The following is a 17,176-nucleotide window of genomic DNA, read 5'->3' as shown; positions in this document are numbered from 1 at the left end:
AATAGAAGCACATTTGATGTAAATGGCGTAGAAAGCTCATAGTAAATCTTTCAATTATATTATATATGCTATTTTCTTATTTGCTATTTATTTATATGAAAGCCTGAACCCCTACATAAATCAAATCAAATCGAAATATACTTTATTAAATTAGTGTTCTTACCAGCACTTATCTATATGAATCTTTTTACAAGATTGCATTAAATATTCAAAAGTCAGCCACACAATAAATATTAATATGATTTACCTTTTATAGAGACGTCACAATAAATTGTCTTAATTTTTTTTTAAATAGAATAAAATAAACGGTAGTATTATTTCATTTTTTTTATCACACATCCTTATCAAAATAAAAATGTAACGAAGTATTTTCTGTAATTAAAATTTGTCTGACTTTACAAGGTATGTTAATAAATGTGAAAAAAAATATATCAAAATATTTATAATATAATTATTTAAAAGAATTATCAAACAAAATATTAAAATATTCTTTGAATTTTTTAATCCATTCTGCGTTTCTAAATATAGACGCTACCGAGAAGAGCCGACGAATTTTCCTTACTTGACTAAACAGTAATAAAAACTAATGCATTATATATTGTATCGGTGATATTGTGTGGTGATAAAAAAGGTTGCCAGTGGAGTGAAGTGTAGTGTTGTCGCACAGTACCAATTGGAGGCGTGATGAAAGTTTTTTTTAACTGCGACTGTACTGTACCTTATAATTTTATAGTAAAAACTGAGTTGCCTCAGTGGATAGCACACGCTCAAATCCGGGCAAGCACAATTGAATTTTCATGTTTATTAATCATTTCATGCTTTTTGCTGTTGAAATTGTACCACACTTTTATCAATCCCAAAGTTGCAGCAGTGTATTCTAGTAATCTATATCTATTTCTTAAAAAGAACAAGCAAAAAACTAACTCTATATAATTAGTCTCTGTGACCGCATTGAGACAAAAAATGTCCTAGCTCTGCGGGCTATCATGCGCATTTATAGATTTTTGTTTTTCAACTATCCTCGAAACTCATTTCAAACAGATGTTACATTTTTGTTAGCAAAGTTTTTATAAGCGAGTAATATACAAAATATAAAGGAATTTTCTGATATTATTTTCGACATGATTAAAGGTTCAAGAAAAACACTTCACTAATATAAGTACAGCCCAAAGTTCGTGACGATCTAGTGTTCATAAATTCTACTCGTAATCGCATTTGTTATGCAAACCACTTATAAAATGAGCTATTTCGACTTTTGAATATAGCAGCATTATATTTTATCCAAAATTGACGCGTTAAGTGCTCTAGTAACATTTGAACGACTTCTTATAATTTATCACACTTTGTATAAATAATTATTTATAAGTGCTGAGAACATAGTCTACTTCAAACTTTCTGTCAACAGACGGACGATTCAAAGAGTACTACGAATTTCATCAAAGAACTTTGATCTTCAAATTTAAGGAAATAAGAATGTTTTTTAAGAACACAAAAATATGAACAAATATTAAAAATAGGTAAGAAATAAAACTTGAAATAAACCGATTACAAGATAATATTATAAAAATATTGTTTTAAAATGAGTACCATAATACATAACATAAAATATACATAAAATAGAAAGCTTATTTTAAGCTCTGTTAATATAATTGGCGATAGATTTTTTTTTAAAAACAATAATAAGTTTTAACAAAAGTCCTATTTCTAAACTTGTGCGTAAGAGTTTTAATATGCCAACGCTTATTGGTCTATAGTTATTTACCAACAGTTTGCCCATTTTCTGTATTTTTATAATAAAAAAAATTAAAATAAAATCTGTACATTTAAAGTTTTCTTTTTATATTTAAATCATTATGTAGTTAACTCTATCTAAATTCGTTTTTCCCTCTTGGGTGTGCTAGAAAAAAATCTCTATAAGAAATACTTAATAATATTTTGTTAGTTTTTGTATCTGTTTTATTTCTGGTGATTAAATGAATAAATAAGATAAAATAATGTCCACAAGCAAAAAATAGTGTGACAAGCATTCAGTTTCAGAAAATTTTCAGTTTTCCATAAACAAAATACGGTTACATTAAATCTAAAACGAACATTGCATTTGTTAAGTTTAATCGCTCGGATCGAACCGCAACGGGATACCAATCGTTAACCCTATTACAGTTCAGCCATAAACTAAAATAATGCTGAATTAAGTCACGTAAGTTATCGCTGCATTGCCAATTTACATATAAATAGGTATATAGTTCCCGTTTTTTGTTAGGACTGTGTTCTTTGATAACTTATCATTACATTTTGTTTCTATCTAATACGAAGAAACATTCAGTCCCTTTTTTGTATTCCCTTCATAAAATTGTCTGTGTAATTATAGCAATTGATATATTGATGAATTTATATTTTGATTCTGTATTTCGAATTTTAAAATTAACATAGAAATTTTAGAAATAATATATGTCGGAATTAAAGTTAAAAAAATAAATAGTCTTTATTTAATATACTCGTAGTTTTTTTTAAATAAACCCTGAGATTCGCGTAAACAGAAACAATTCTTCCGCTTTATGTAATATATAAAACATACAATAACTTACGTATTATTTATTTGTAAAATTATTTTTGCCCTCGCCAGCAACTGAATATAGATTTTTGGTACTGAAGATTTATAAGTTGATAAAATGAAGTCAGAATGAATGAGATGTAGATATATAATATATACCTAATAGGAGCATATTAAGTATATATCGATTTACTTTTATAAATATAAATATTTTTTTGAATAATTAATCTACAAAAATTTCATACAGCGCGGAAATGCGGCCTGCATTATGGGCAGCTTTGCGTCGGGCGTGAATCGGAAGGGACTATTTTAAATTTGACTTAAATAATAAAAATTAATAATGTAAATCTACAAAAATATAGATGATTCTGTTATGATTTCTATAAGAGAGTTATTGAGTCCACGTAGTACGAGGAATTTTTATTGTTTCAGGTTCGTAATTTTAATTTTATACAAACTTTTATTTAACTTGCAATGTTTTTTTCGGTCAAAGCTTGCAAGTTCAGTTAGAACTATTTCCTCTTATCCTGTGCAGTTGAAATTTCACATGTTTGTTCAGTTCTAATAATAAGGTATTTTTATGGTAAGCATGACCCGATTCTACGCCCAGCATTGGCTCTTGACGAAGCAAATTCTCAACAACCAACAGCATAGAGATGAAATTAAATATATAAAAGCTTGTTTATAAATGTTATTTTACTTATAATTTATTACATTTAAGTTGTGAAAACTATAATTTATACATTCTAATTACATTATGAATTATTTTAGAAATATAAGCTTCAGCTTAAATCATTTTTTCACAAAACATCGATATTAAAGATCACTTTACAAAAAGGTCGCCAGAATATTACTTCTATCAATATTCATTAATGCTATCTGTTATAAATAAGCCTTACAATTTAAGAAGTCATATAAATATATTAAAGGGAGAGCACATAAGTGTGTACTCATTTGGTCGGGTCGCCCGCCTCATTGTGCTCAATTAAAAAGCGTCATGCGGACCAATTGTCTCTATTGGCGTGATGTAAGATTGTTTATTACACACTGATGTACAATGAAAGAGAGTTATGAGTTTGACGGCGCTATAGATTCAATTACATTAAAAACTTTTACTTAACGGGAACAAATAGTATGTTTTTAAATATAGGAGTATATTTAGCATTATGGAAGTAAAGTTTTATTCATAAAGGTTTGACGAATTTTTGTTATTATATATTTTTTTTCAAATTTGTTCCATTATATTGTTTTAATTTGTGTTTATTGAAGACCTTAATATTTTCTTCATATTCTCGTAACTAACTCTGACGATAATTGATTTGACTTGTAAGCAGTTATGAAAGCGACCTTGCTCCATTCCATCTGATTTTTTTCACTCTAATATTTTCTTATAATAATAAAACACATACCGGCAAATACAACCACTTAATTATGTCAATTGCTCGATAAATGCTCGATTTATTATATTCTAGCTATCTGACTACGTACGGGTAAATTAAGGATTCAAATTCATCAAAGTCTATACCATATCGACCCCTTAAAATTGTAATAAGCAAAAATCCTTTCTTAGCGAATGCTTACGCTATAACATAAATCTTTGTTCTATATTTCAACATCGATAGTCAGTAGTTAGTTTTAGTATTTTATAATCATATATTATTAATATTAATATTTCATCAATACAAGACGCTCATCATATGACAATCATTTTAAGTGCTTGGTATTCTTTCTCTCGTCTGAAACGCAGCATCTGTTTCGAGTTATCGATATGTCACTTGAAAAAAAATTTCCGGCGTAAAACAATTCAGACTCAGACTTTCTTTGTCTTAAATAACATCTGGACAGTTGACATTGTTCGTTTTGTGCAATGATTTATTTCTATTTGACGAAATTTGTTTATATAAACATAATATGACGTCCAATGGATGCGACTAGCACAGGACCGGGAGAACTGGCGCGCCTGTGAGGAGGCCTATGTCCAGCAGTAGATTAATGTGGGCTGAATATGATGAATATGACGTATGTAACAGAAGCATGTTATATGTATCTTGAAGAAATAAAAAAGAACTAAAGGTTAATAATAATAATAATATGTAATCTATTTCGTACATAATAATTAATAAGCTTTGCTGTTCTCAGTCATCCTTCGGTTTGAAGAGTGAGTGAGCCAGTGTAATTACAGGCACAAGGGACATAAAATCTTAGTTCCCAAGGTTGGTGGCGCATTGGCTATAAGTGATGGTTGACATTTCTTACAATGCCAATGTCTAAGGGCGTTTGGTGACCACTTACCATCAGGTGGCCCATATGCTCGTCCACCTTCCTATTCTATAAAAAAAAAAAAATCCCGTGTGATCATTGGTCGATGACAGTTGATGACGCAACAGGCAATGAGTGTTTAGTTTTTAAATATGTTAGTAAATCATACTTTAACCATTGAAAGCCCTACAGTTAATCAAATAAAAAATAACGCCTTAAATACGTCAAATCGCTCCTTAGGTATAAGAAATGAGAAAACTTTGTAATATAATAACAATAGTTTCATATAAAACTGGTAGTTTAAAATTATCTCGATTTTATAAAAAAGAAACTAAATTTTGACATTTTGATTAAATGTTCCAAAATTGACAGTTAATATTTGACAAAGTTGGTTTTAGTATTCACAACGATTACATTATTTTGCGAAATTGATTAAAAAGAAAAAAATATATATTCATAAATAACGAAGAGACTGCAAGTGCTAATAACAACGAGTGAGTATGTTATTATATTTTAATATACAATGTTTTGACATTATGTCAAATTGTTTAAGTGTATTTATTAATAATATCAAAATTATGATTTAATGTTTTATGTACCGTTAAATCAACTTAAATAATTAAATAACAACTTGTTTTGTTTTATATCTGCGCTAGTTTTGCGTAAAACAGATAGCTTATTCACCTTACTAAATAAGGTAATCTTGTCATTAAAACTTGTGTTAGGTAGACTGCCTAAATTCAGTACTACACTATAAATATTTTGGGGATTTAGTTCAAATGCGCGGGGGACAGGAAGAAGTGGAAGTAGATACGAATAGTACATATTGTAGACGTTCAAACAGAGGTCATTGAACTTCAACGAAAAGTTTTTACAAGTTTTTTTTCTTTTTTTACGGTTTGGGACAGCAGCTTAATCTCATAAATATACCGCTGAAGTATTTTATATATATTAAAATAACATACATATAAATTGATGAAATAAAATGTTTTGAATGTATATTTATTTATTGTCGTTGATTATTATTAGTAATCTGTTGGTCGCCTTAACAGCCTCGTTGGTGGCTCATAAGGTTTGGCACTTCGAGACCGTCCGTTCAGTTTATTGGTTTTTTCTGTCAAGACATTCTAATTAGAAGACGGCATTGTTATACTCCTCAGACAACGCGAAGGTCATGGGCCAGATCTTTCGCCAGTTGTGAAGGAAGGCCGTCAGACTGCTATTCAATTTATCAATAAAATTTGAAGCTTTTAAGTAGACTGTTCTATTATTAAGAATAGCATATTATGAAAACAAGATTTGGTTTGTTTATTTTGACAATAATCTTCATAATTGATATTGTGTCATCGTTTCTTTTTCGCCAATTCCCCTCGATATAAAATTAATTCTGAACCGGTACTACTACATTCATTATCACATCCAAACTAGGTTTCAAAATTGTATTATAGCTGAACTTTAACGAATACTTACTTCAATATCGATTTTAGCAGAAGTTGAATAAATCTGTTGTTTTATTCTATTTTTTTTCTATTTAGAGCGATAATCAAAGAACAAACTAGAACAGGAACTCTGTAACGGAAGTGTACTGTGGATCGCCTTGTCTCTAGGTTAGTATGTCACTGTGTGATTCTACTCTTTTAGAACAACGTTTTTATATCATTTGCTTTATATATACTTGCCTGACTGCCTCGTTGGTCTAGTGGCTTGATGTAAGGCCACAGACCCTGAGTTCCTGGGTTCAATGCCCACGTCGGACCAATAAAAAAAAGTTATTGGGTTTTTCTGTCAGAAAACTCTCAGTAGGAGCCCGGAGTCTGGAAGTGTCGGATTTCCGTCCCATCGGATAATGAGTTAGGGAATAGAGAGTGCACCTGTGTTTGCGCACACACTTGTGGACTATAATATCTCCTGCGTAGATTGTCCGCCGTGGCCGAAATCGATCTGGAAGACATTATTATTATTATTATATATTTACGACGAATTATCTTGTATGTCTTAAAGACTTAAAAAAACAATTTCTTGGTAACAAAATTCAATATCAAAGTTCGATAAGATTCAACGAAGCTCTGTATCAGCAAGCTGGCGTTATTTAAGCCTAATGTATACGCCACGCTACTTGGAAATGATTAACTATATTGTTGTAAGTTGTCAGCACCTTTGTCGCATAGACGAAACATTGCTAACGTTTTATGCGCTCCTGGTACATGAGATTGCAGAACTAAAATATTTACAGTTGTTATTTATTGTATCTGCAAACAAAACTTTTTTTTTGTTTTGTCACGACAGATAAAATAAAATGAAAATATTATTTGTTTAAGAAGGCTTGTTGTGTGTTTGTTTCATTCGTATAGAGTTCTCAGTTATGTTGTATTAGTAAAGCGTTACGTTTATAATCTTATACAATAAAATTGATATGAAAATCAACGAACCTCAATATATAAAAAATGAAACGATTAACTCTTCTTAATTATTAAATGATTTAAATAAATATTTCTTTTAATAATTTAAGATAGAAATTGACTGATAAAACTAAACGGAAAACAAAATTATTTGCAGCATGTTTAGTTCCAAACAATATTTAGTTAGTTGTTATAGCAGTTTATGCCATAATACATCCATGTACATGTGATTGCATATCTAAAGTAGTATTATAAAAATAAGGTTTTATTATTTTTGCAACAGGAATTATTGTACTACATGAATAAGTATTGACGTGGTTGGTAGACACTTGCCTTTCACCCCGAAGGTTGTGGGTTCAATTCCCACCCAGGACACATTTGTGTGCATGTGCATTGTCTATATAAGTATGTATTTACAAGAAAGAAAAGTAGCATATGTAGTATATCAGTTGTCTGGATTACATACAGGCTTTGTTTAGTTTGGGATCAGATGGCCGTGTGTGAATAATGTCCCAGGATCTATTATATTATTACACACAGTTCAGTCCATAGTTGATTATTTATGTGATATAGTTTTGAAGAGCTAAGCACGTCACGCAACTATGTAACAGTGTTTTTAGCGTTTGGACAGTTGCATACACAAATATATTTTTATCTGTAGTGGGAAGCAAATTTTGAAATATTGTGATTTTGACAATGTCCTAATGTCGATATATCTACTTTTTATTTTTTTAAATTAACCGCAACTAAACTCGTTCACTAAGAACGAATTTTATGCAAGTCCAATCCAAAATATTTTTTATTACCTGAAATTAAAAGTTATGGGGGAAGGCTTTTGTTCAGCAGTGGACGGCGATAAGCTGAAAAAAAACTTAAATGATTAGATTAGAAGATTTTTTTTTTTTTATAGAATAGGAAGGTGGGCGAGCATATGGGCCACCTGATGGTAAGTGGTCACCAAACGCCCTTAGACATTGGGATTGTAAGAAATGTCAACCATCGCTTATAGCCAATGCGCCACCAACCTTGGGAACTAAGATTTTATGTCCCTTGTGCCTGTAATTACACTGGCTCACTCACCCTTCAAACCGGAACACAACAATATCAAGTATTGCTGTTTTGCGGTAGAATATCTGATGAGTGGGTGGTACCTACCCAGACGGGCTTGCACAAAGCCCTACCACCAGTAAAACTAATGATTTAAATTTTAAACTTCGTATGAATATACCCTTACGAAGACGGTAAGGGCAGCTAGTTAATTATAACATTGCATAAAGTTACACGCATTAGAATATCGTATAATAAGATATCCAACATTCCACGAGTAAGATACGAAGTGAGTTCTTACAGAAAAGTACTGTGACTTGTGAACTGAGCAACGAAGTATTTAGCTTACAATATCACTGGACAAAACTTATCGAAATGATTTTAAACTATCAAAAATTGCACTTAATTTTAAATTAATTGAGCTGTTCACAATTATTTATTGGCTTAGAATTGTCTTTCTTTATTATCTATTACGAGTACATACATAAAAATGGATGTTGGTATGAATTTTTGAGATTAATAGACTTCGACGTCGTTTCACCGATTTTCATGAAAGTTGCCACGTATAATGTATTTTTTCTAGGAGAAGGTTTTATGCTTATTACTCTTATGTAAAACCCGCAACTTATGCGATTGGTACACGAAGGCAGGCAACCTCTGGCATGTTTTTTCTAGCAATATACGTAAATATATAAATAAATATAATTGTATTTGGAAGAACGAAACATAAGCAAAACAAGGAATGTGAAAAAAATACGATTATCGGGTACAAAGCCACTTACAGTGGGATAAACAAAAAAAGAATAATTAGCGTTTGAAAAGTGGAAAGAACTCATGAGGCCCTTGAGCTTATATTTCACTGGGTACTAATGGTAGACACAGTCTGGGCAATCAGATCCATTGTCACATTCAGATTGAGTTGCTCTTAATTCAATAAAGGTTAATCCTGTGAACAATTGTCCTTCCTTCGATGCAGAATGATTCTAGAATGTTCCTGCATATTCATTTTTTCTCATTTCAACTGCATCGAAGACTTTATAAATTATACATCATGAAAGAAAATTAAAATATTCAAATTATTTTGTCCTAATTAAAACAAGACTAACCTAACTTCGAATTCAACTCGGCTGGGCAGCGTTCGGGAAGCTACACGATATCTTCTCATCCCAAATACCGCAGTGTTTCAAGTCGAAAGTCTTCGACCAGTGTGTGTTGCCAGTGATGACTTATGGATCAGAGACGTGGTCGCTCACAATGGGCCTCATAAGAAGGCTCAAGGTCACTCAAAGGGCAATGGAGAGGGCTATGCTCGGAGTTTCTCTGCAAGATCGAATCAGAAATGATGAAATCCGCAGGCGAACCAAAGTAACCGACATAGCCCGAAGAATTGCTAAATTGAAGTGGCAGTGGGCAGGCCCCCTACAAGGTGAACCGACGACTTAAAACGAGTCGCGGGAAGCCGTTGGATGCGGGCAGCGCAAGATCGGCCAACGTGGAAATCCTTGGGGGAGGCCTTTGTCCAGCAGTGGACGTCTTTCGGCTGATATGATGATGATGATGATAATGAATTAAAACAACACAGATCAAAGTAATTAAATTTTAATGGAAGGTTACATATGAATAAATATTTAACAGTTTAACATTCATTTTCATACTAATTAAGTACCGTCCCAGTATTATGTCTGTACATGGTTTTGAAATATCCATTAAATTAAGGGTAATAATTGTTTTCTAAACCTCTCTGTTTTGCTACTTTTTCTGTGTCAATATGAAATATTAAAAAATCGATGCAGGATTTAACAGCCAAGATTGCTCAGTTAATAAAAATTATCTAAATTGATGATAACGAATTCAGGCATGAGCTGAGTTTTCATGATATCATTATATGTTTAGATTAATCTCGTTGGAAGGGAATCATTTTAAGGGAACTTTTGTTTGAATACGCTTTAAGCTTAGTTCTTTAATTAGCGAGGAGGCTTTGAGCTATCCAGCAGTGGGAAATTCAAGCAATGTTACTTCGATATATAAATAATATATAACGACTCCTTTATATGTTTTTGGTTGGAATCGTATACTGTATCGTATAGTTTTTTTTATATAAAGAGAAATAACAATTAAAGATTCTTTCAGATTTGGATTTCTTTGACGGTTTTTACAAATTTTTGTTATTATTAAGTACAATATTTTGTAAGCGTTTTCATAAAAATAAATAAACAGAACCAAGCCAACGTATTGGTTTATAAATCAAATATGGGTCAGTGAACTATAATAGTTCTGTACAGATTGCTATCATCTACCGTAATTTCGCTACGGAGTAAGGCCTAGTTGCCACTTTACGTTATTTATGATTTCAAATATTATATCATACCTACTTTTATTCCTGTAAACGACTTAAGCGAATCAGTGGATACTTTTGTTAAAAACAAGTTGTTATTCTTCGAAACACAAAATTCGAAATAAAATAATAATTTTGCTGCAAAACTGTTGAACTGTTCTACTTGAGTGAAACCTAACGTTTTATAAATAAATAGACAATTGGTAATATATATTTAATTGTGTGTTTTTTTAATTGAAATTAGGAAGGCAAACAACGAAACGGACAACGTAATAGTGAGTGGTCACCATTACCCATAGACATTTGCACTCTATGGAAATATTCGTTTTGTGTACCAATGTATATTTGGGATTCATAAATATATTGAACTTACAGTCTTGTTACTAACAATCGTTTTTATGATAAAATAAAATAAAAGAGATTTAAAACAAAGAATATTTGCAGAGCAAATCTATACGAGTGTATATCTAAGTCATGAACACTTTAACCAATTATGTCAATCTAAGAAGTGGTTAGGCGACCATTATATAATCAGCGGGGCATCATACATACGTGACCTTGGTTGAAGATTTGTAGGATGTGGATTGATTGATTGATAAAGACTAATCTTGTATGATCAATTAGATATATTTGTCTCTTTAAAGAAGAGCTGTAAGCGCTTTCGGTTTAGGTTTCCTATTATTGAAAACACACAAACTATACTAAGTCTAATATCTGATAATCCCAACTTACAGCCATTGAATCTAGTGATGATTTATATATACTTTGAGTAAATGCATTCCTTTATAGATAACTGCAGTTTACGATTAGAAACACATATATTAAGTAGGATATACAATCTCATTAATAAATAGCGTTCCGTGTTTTCACTCACGTTAACATTTAATTACTCACGTCTATTGTACCATATTGTTTGATGTTTATAGTCGTTGCTTCGCTCCTTGGGTTCGTAGCGTGAAGTAATATAGTCTATAGCCTACTTCAATAAATGGACTGTTTCACGTTAAAAATAATTATTCAAATTCAAAATAACATATTTATATACAAAACACGATGCATCTCTTTACTAAGTTTTATATTCTGTTTGAGTCGTTATTCATTTAGGTAATACAAACAATCGTTTCCTCAAACGACTAAAAATAATTGAAAAATAAAACGATATTTATTGACGATATACATATATCACAATGTCAGTTTATATCGTTTTATTTTTCATTTATTTTTAGACCAACGTAGTCCTGTGTATATAGAGAATAAAACTCTGAAAATAAGATAATAATATAAGTTTTATATTATTTTTATGTAACGGATTTTCAACACAGTATATAGGACGAGGGTGTTTCGGAAGTGAAGGATTAATCATTTGAACGTCGGGGAATTATATAACGGTGATTGATGTTACATTCACACGAAATAGATTTTAGGTAAATTTTCACGTCGCGGGAAATTTGGAACGGAAAAGGTTATCTTAGCTCTTGTAGATTAAACCAAGAGGAATGTTTTCCGAATTGGGGATTTTATAATATATTCAATTTATTTTATAATATATTCAATCAAAAAAACACGACTTCATAATATATTCAATTTGAAAAAGTATGAAGTGGAGGGTTGAATATTTTTTTATTATATCGAAAAGGGTATCGATCTAGACGAAATATAATTTTGAAAATATGACGTCTAGGATTATGGTACATACATACATATTAAATAAAATGGTCTAAACAATTTTTGCTCAATATGAACATAAGCGATTCTTTTTTTTAAATAATTTATTAATAAATGAATTTCATAATTCAGGTATTTTATTTTGTTTCTCTCTAGATCAAAATTGTTATTTAAAGGTGTAAAAATAATTTCTAATATAACAATACATAGTGTAGTTTATCTGCTCTGTGGATTGTGGATATACAGAAATAATTTTTGGTAAATCAAGTTTCCTCAAGATGGTTACTTCGAACCCTGAGTATTTAAGTCCTCGTCTTCAAATGCTCAGTATTGTTTGCGGATTTAAACCCACGACTTTCAATAAGATCGATGTTGCCAACATCCATTTGACCATCTTAATAAAGATCAATCATTGTCTCAATTGACTATGATTTTCTCACAACAAGGCATTTAAGTCCACAGACTAGATGCATTATGTATACGTATACATTATCTATACAATTAATATTTCCTCAGTACCTCTAGTCATATGTAATAACAGTAATATTCTATTTAAGGTCAGCAGGACGCGATAAGCCAAGCCTACGGGAAAGTTTCGAAGTTTTAAGCCAGAGGTAATTTTCTAGTAATTTTTCTTACATTAGTTTCGTTTTTATTACAATGTAATCATGCGTTTCTAAATAAGTTTTGTTATGGACCGGTTATGGTAACTATTAGAAGTAGACTAAGCGCCGGGTTTTTATTAGTCTGTCATAATGTCAAACTAATTCGGTACATAAGTTGCTTGTATTAGGTTAAAAAATCGTCGTTACGCTTAATGGCAACTGCAAGTATTTTTAAACATGATAATTTATAAATTGGTAATTGATTACTGATTTAAATGATGTCTACCGATTTTATCGAGCTTATGTTGTTATCATAGATTTAATAAAAAGTATAAATAAAATACATATAAATAGTTCAATCCACAATGACACGCGCCCCACTCTTTTTTCCAATCGCTACGGTGCAAGTGTGCAATGTAAGCTGTAATAGTGAGGCGCGTCTTATCGGATTGAACTAATTGTAATATATTTTTTATTGTGAAATATGTACAAGACATACAAATTTTTACCTTTTAAAAACAATTCAAATATTTTATTACTGGCTTAGTTGCAAAGTTTGACCTTTAAATTATACTCTATTAATACAGTCGCAATGTCCGGGCAAGTTGTTATTTTTTATAAAAATATTATCGAAAAAATATAGTAAGCGAATGATATTATTAATTTATTACATTTCAGTAAATGATTAAAATCTGAATAGAAAAATTTAATAGATTTCCGATTAAAGATTATTCAGCGGTTCGTTAGGGCAATATTTTTTTTCTCTGACCACCCCCTTGACCGCAGGTAAGACACGCGAGGGGTCGTTGAACTGTCGTCGACTGTAAAGTGACGGCGTTTGGTTTTTCTAGAGCCGTACACACACTTGTTATATTATGATTATTCGAAATAGAAATTAAAAGTGTTTCTGAGGCTTTTATCAGGTTCGTATCAACCTTTTTTTTTGCCGTCCACTGGTGGACGAAAGCCTCCCTCATTTATCAGGTTCTTCTGCGTTTAAGATTCCGTTGAAAATAGGTAATTCCAAGACGACCTCTATTTAATATAAAATTAATGACTTTTTTATAAATTTCACTGTTTAATTGTTAAAGCTCTTCTGATTTGTATTCTTAAAAGTTAATCAATTTAAAAAAAAATTAAATAAAAAAAAATATTTATAATAAGTTGTGTGAGCAAAAATTACAATTTCAAATTAAATTTACTTCTGCGTCTTTGAATTCGTTTTAGTTTATAAACATTTTTAGATGATTCATAAGAACCTAAAAAGCTAAGAATGCATTGAGACAATTTTTATAACAGCTATCAGCTAGTTCTAAGCGATAATCAAATGGGATAAAGGGTTTGTAAAGGACTGAATAATACTTGTATTTATGAAACTTATATTAAGGTGACCTATTGGCCTGTCTACCAGCCTTTTTAATTTAAAACCTATATACATTTTATTGCATTTCATTTGGATATATGTAATGTACCGATTCAAAAGCGCTTTTATACTTATAAATGTTAATCATGTATACAATAATAATGTCCTCCAGACCGATTTCGGCCACGGCGGCCAATCTCAAGAGAGATTAGCCAACTACGCAGGAGATATTATAGTGCACAAATGTGTGCGCAAACACAGGTACATTGGACGGCAATCCGATACGACCGGAAATAATTCAGACGCAGGACCAACGGCTTTACGTGCTTTCCAAATCACGGGAGTGCCCACACTTCCATCTTCCAGACTCCGGGCTGCTATTAAGAATTTTCTGACAGAAAAACCCAATAACTTTTTATTGGCTCGACTTGGGTATTGAGACCCTCCGGGTCTGCGAACTCACACCAAGCCACTAGACCAACGAGGCAGTTTTATACAAACAGAGTAGGTAACAACAGTTTAACCTTTTAATACGAATGTGGCTGCAACTTTACATTTTTATACTGCGATTGAAGTTTAGCGACTTATGTTATAATAATTATTACCTTACAACATCATATAGTTTTTTTTTGTATGAAACGTTCCGTGTAATAATTCGTAATCTGAATCGTGAAGTACTATTTCAATAACGTATAATTATCTACAGTAGCGTCTCGATATTTATACGGAAACGAGGACATGATATCGCACCTGGATGAAAATGAATGAATCACTAAAATTATTAATATTATATCAATGTTCTACTTGGTTCTTTCATGATAGTATTATAAAGGGTTTTTTTACTGAGATGTTGCCACGTTACTAGTAATAAAAGTAAGTCTTTTAATGTCTCACTACTAGTCCGAGGCGTCTACTTGGGAAGCTTATTTAACCAACGCTGCTCGAATGCGGGTTACACGTAGTATGCTCATGTAGCAGAGTTTCCACCGACAGATGCAGATTTCAACACAATGTTTTCAGTCAAAGTCAAATTTGATTATTACTCAATGAAGAAGAACAAGTATTATGTAAAAAATACTAAAATAAAAAAGCTATTAAAATCTACTTCCATTTCGTAAATGTCAATTTTGTGTTTAAAATATACGGACCAGATGATTTTTTTGTTTTCTATTTACATAATTACGTTGATCATCTTATATTTATAAAATGTATCGGAATCTATTTTATAAGAACTATTTATAATACTTTTTTTATAAAACAACATGAATTATTTAATGATAAGTAATCGAGGTAGTTTATTACAAACAAAGCCGCAAGCCGTTTCCATTAGGTATATAATATGAAATTTTTAAACCGCCTAAACCCGCAAACCTATCATTTTCATGGCAGTATACGTTACTTCACGACCGTAACCGCTCGTGACGGTCGCTACGCCGTAGCCGCTACGGTACACGTGAACGAGTCAACTTTTTTTTTAATCAGTGTTATACAACCTTCGTTACTTATTAAGTAACGAAAAAAGTTAAAGATTCTTTATAGTTCAATAAAAAGAGGTTTTATATATGTTGACATTCATATTAAACGTAAATAAATATATGATGGAAAGCGGTGAGTCACGATGTTTATTTATTAAATTTGTTTTTGGCGGTGGTTATAATTTCGTAATATACAACAATATTAATAATTTTTGATCTATTTTAGTGTCTTACTGAATGTACTCGATAGTCGATAGATTGATTTATTAATTATTCGTATTATAAATTGTAGTAAATAAACTTATAGTATAGACGGTATTGTATACCAAAAGGGAATAAAAAATAAGAGCCATAGTTAAGTATGAATATAATTTAATCGAACTTCGAATCGAACGAAAAAAATTACGCTATTCGAGTAGACTCTTAAAGAAACTTTGATTTATCATTATATAAGATAAATTAATAGTATCTAATTATCTAGTTTCTAGTAATTTATATGTATATAAGCGAAACACCATTCATCACGAGATCTCCTAAACTATCCGCCCGAATGACTTGAAATTGTCATAGTTACTTCTTTTTCGACGTACACGCTCACGGATTATTTATTATTTTAGTACGGATTTAACGCAAATCCTATCCAAAATCCATTTTTCTTCTTATCTACACATGAAAAGCCGGGACAATTTGCTAGTTATATATAAAGTATTAACAAAATGTTTAATAATATATTTATTATATAAAAAATTTATTTACTTTGGTTCCGGAGAAAAACAAATTTGGAGTGAAGAATCGGAAAACCGTTTTCAATCGTCAAGCGTTACCAAGTAACATTGTCTTATAAATAAATTATTCGTACGTAGTAATTAGTCTATTAATTTGGAGACGGTAACCGGAATCGCTCCACTTTTTGTAGTAACTTAAAAGTAACTAATTACTGAGCCGGTTTTATTCTAAAAATGTTTTATCTGAATATACTTGATAACCTAATCACAATCAACAAAAATTACTTTTGGGAGCTACTATCTGAGTATATACTTTACCGTACGATCAAAATTCGAATCAATTATTGTATTCTGTTAAGAAAAAAGCCGAGATGGCCCTGTGGTAAGAACGCGTGAATCTTAACCGATGACCGTGGGTCAAGTGGGCAAGCACCACTGAATTTTCATGTGCTTAATTTGTGATTATAATTCATCTCGTGCTTTACAGTGAAGGAAAACATCGTGAAGAAACCTGCATGTGTCTAATTTCACTGAAATTCTGCCACATGTGAATTCTACAAACCCGCATTGGAGCAGCGTGGTGGAATAAGCTCCAAACCTTCTCCTCAAAAAGAGGAGAGGAGGCCTTTATCCCAGCAGTGGGACATTCACAGGCTGTTACGGAAGGAAAATTTCAAAAAATATCGACTATTAAAATAAAATATATTTTCACATAAAATAAATTTTATGTTTAATAAATATTAGTTGCAAAT

General features: G+C 31.2%; 1 protein-coding gene across 2 annotated transcripts in view; it reads left to right on the top strand.

The window, feature by feature from the left end:
* Positions 1-5,201: 5,201 nt before the first annotated feature.
* LOC126771746 (cyclin-dependent kinase-like 1) overlaps positions 5,202-17,176 on the top strand; it is a 28,805-nt gene continuing 16,830 nt past the window's right edge. The window contains exons 1-3 of one of the 2 annotated variants that reach the window (XM_050491821.1): positions 5,227-5,304; positions 6,346-6,417; positions 12,814-12,870. The gene's annotated coding sequence lies outside the window, so the exon portion shown is untranslated. Of the gene's footprint in view, positions 5,305-6,345; positions 6,418-12,813; positions 12,871-17,176 lie in introns of both variants that reach the window. The other variant, XM_050491822.1, reaches the window with a different exon arrangement.

Source organism: Nymphalis io, chromosome 11 (assembly GCF_905147045.1).
Source record: "Nymphalis io chromosome 11, ilAglIoxx1.1, whole genome shotgun sequence".
In the NCBI taxonomy this organism is placed as follows: domain Eukaryota; kingdom Metazoa; phylum Arthropoda; class Insecta; order Lepidoptera; family Nymphalidae; genus Nymphalis; species Nymphalis io.
This window is presented reverse-complemented; position numbering and strand designations above follow the sequence as displayed.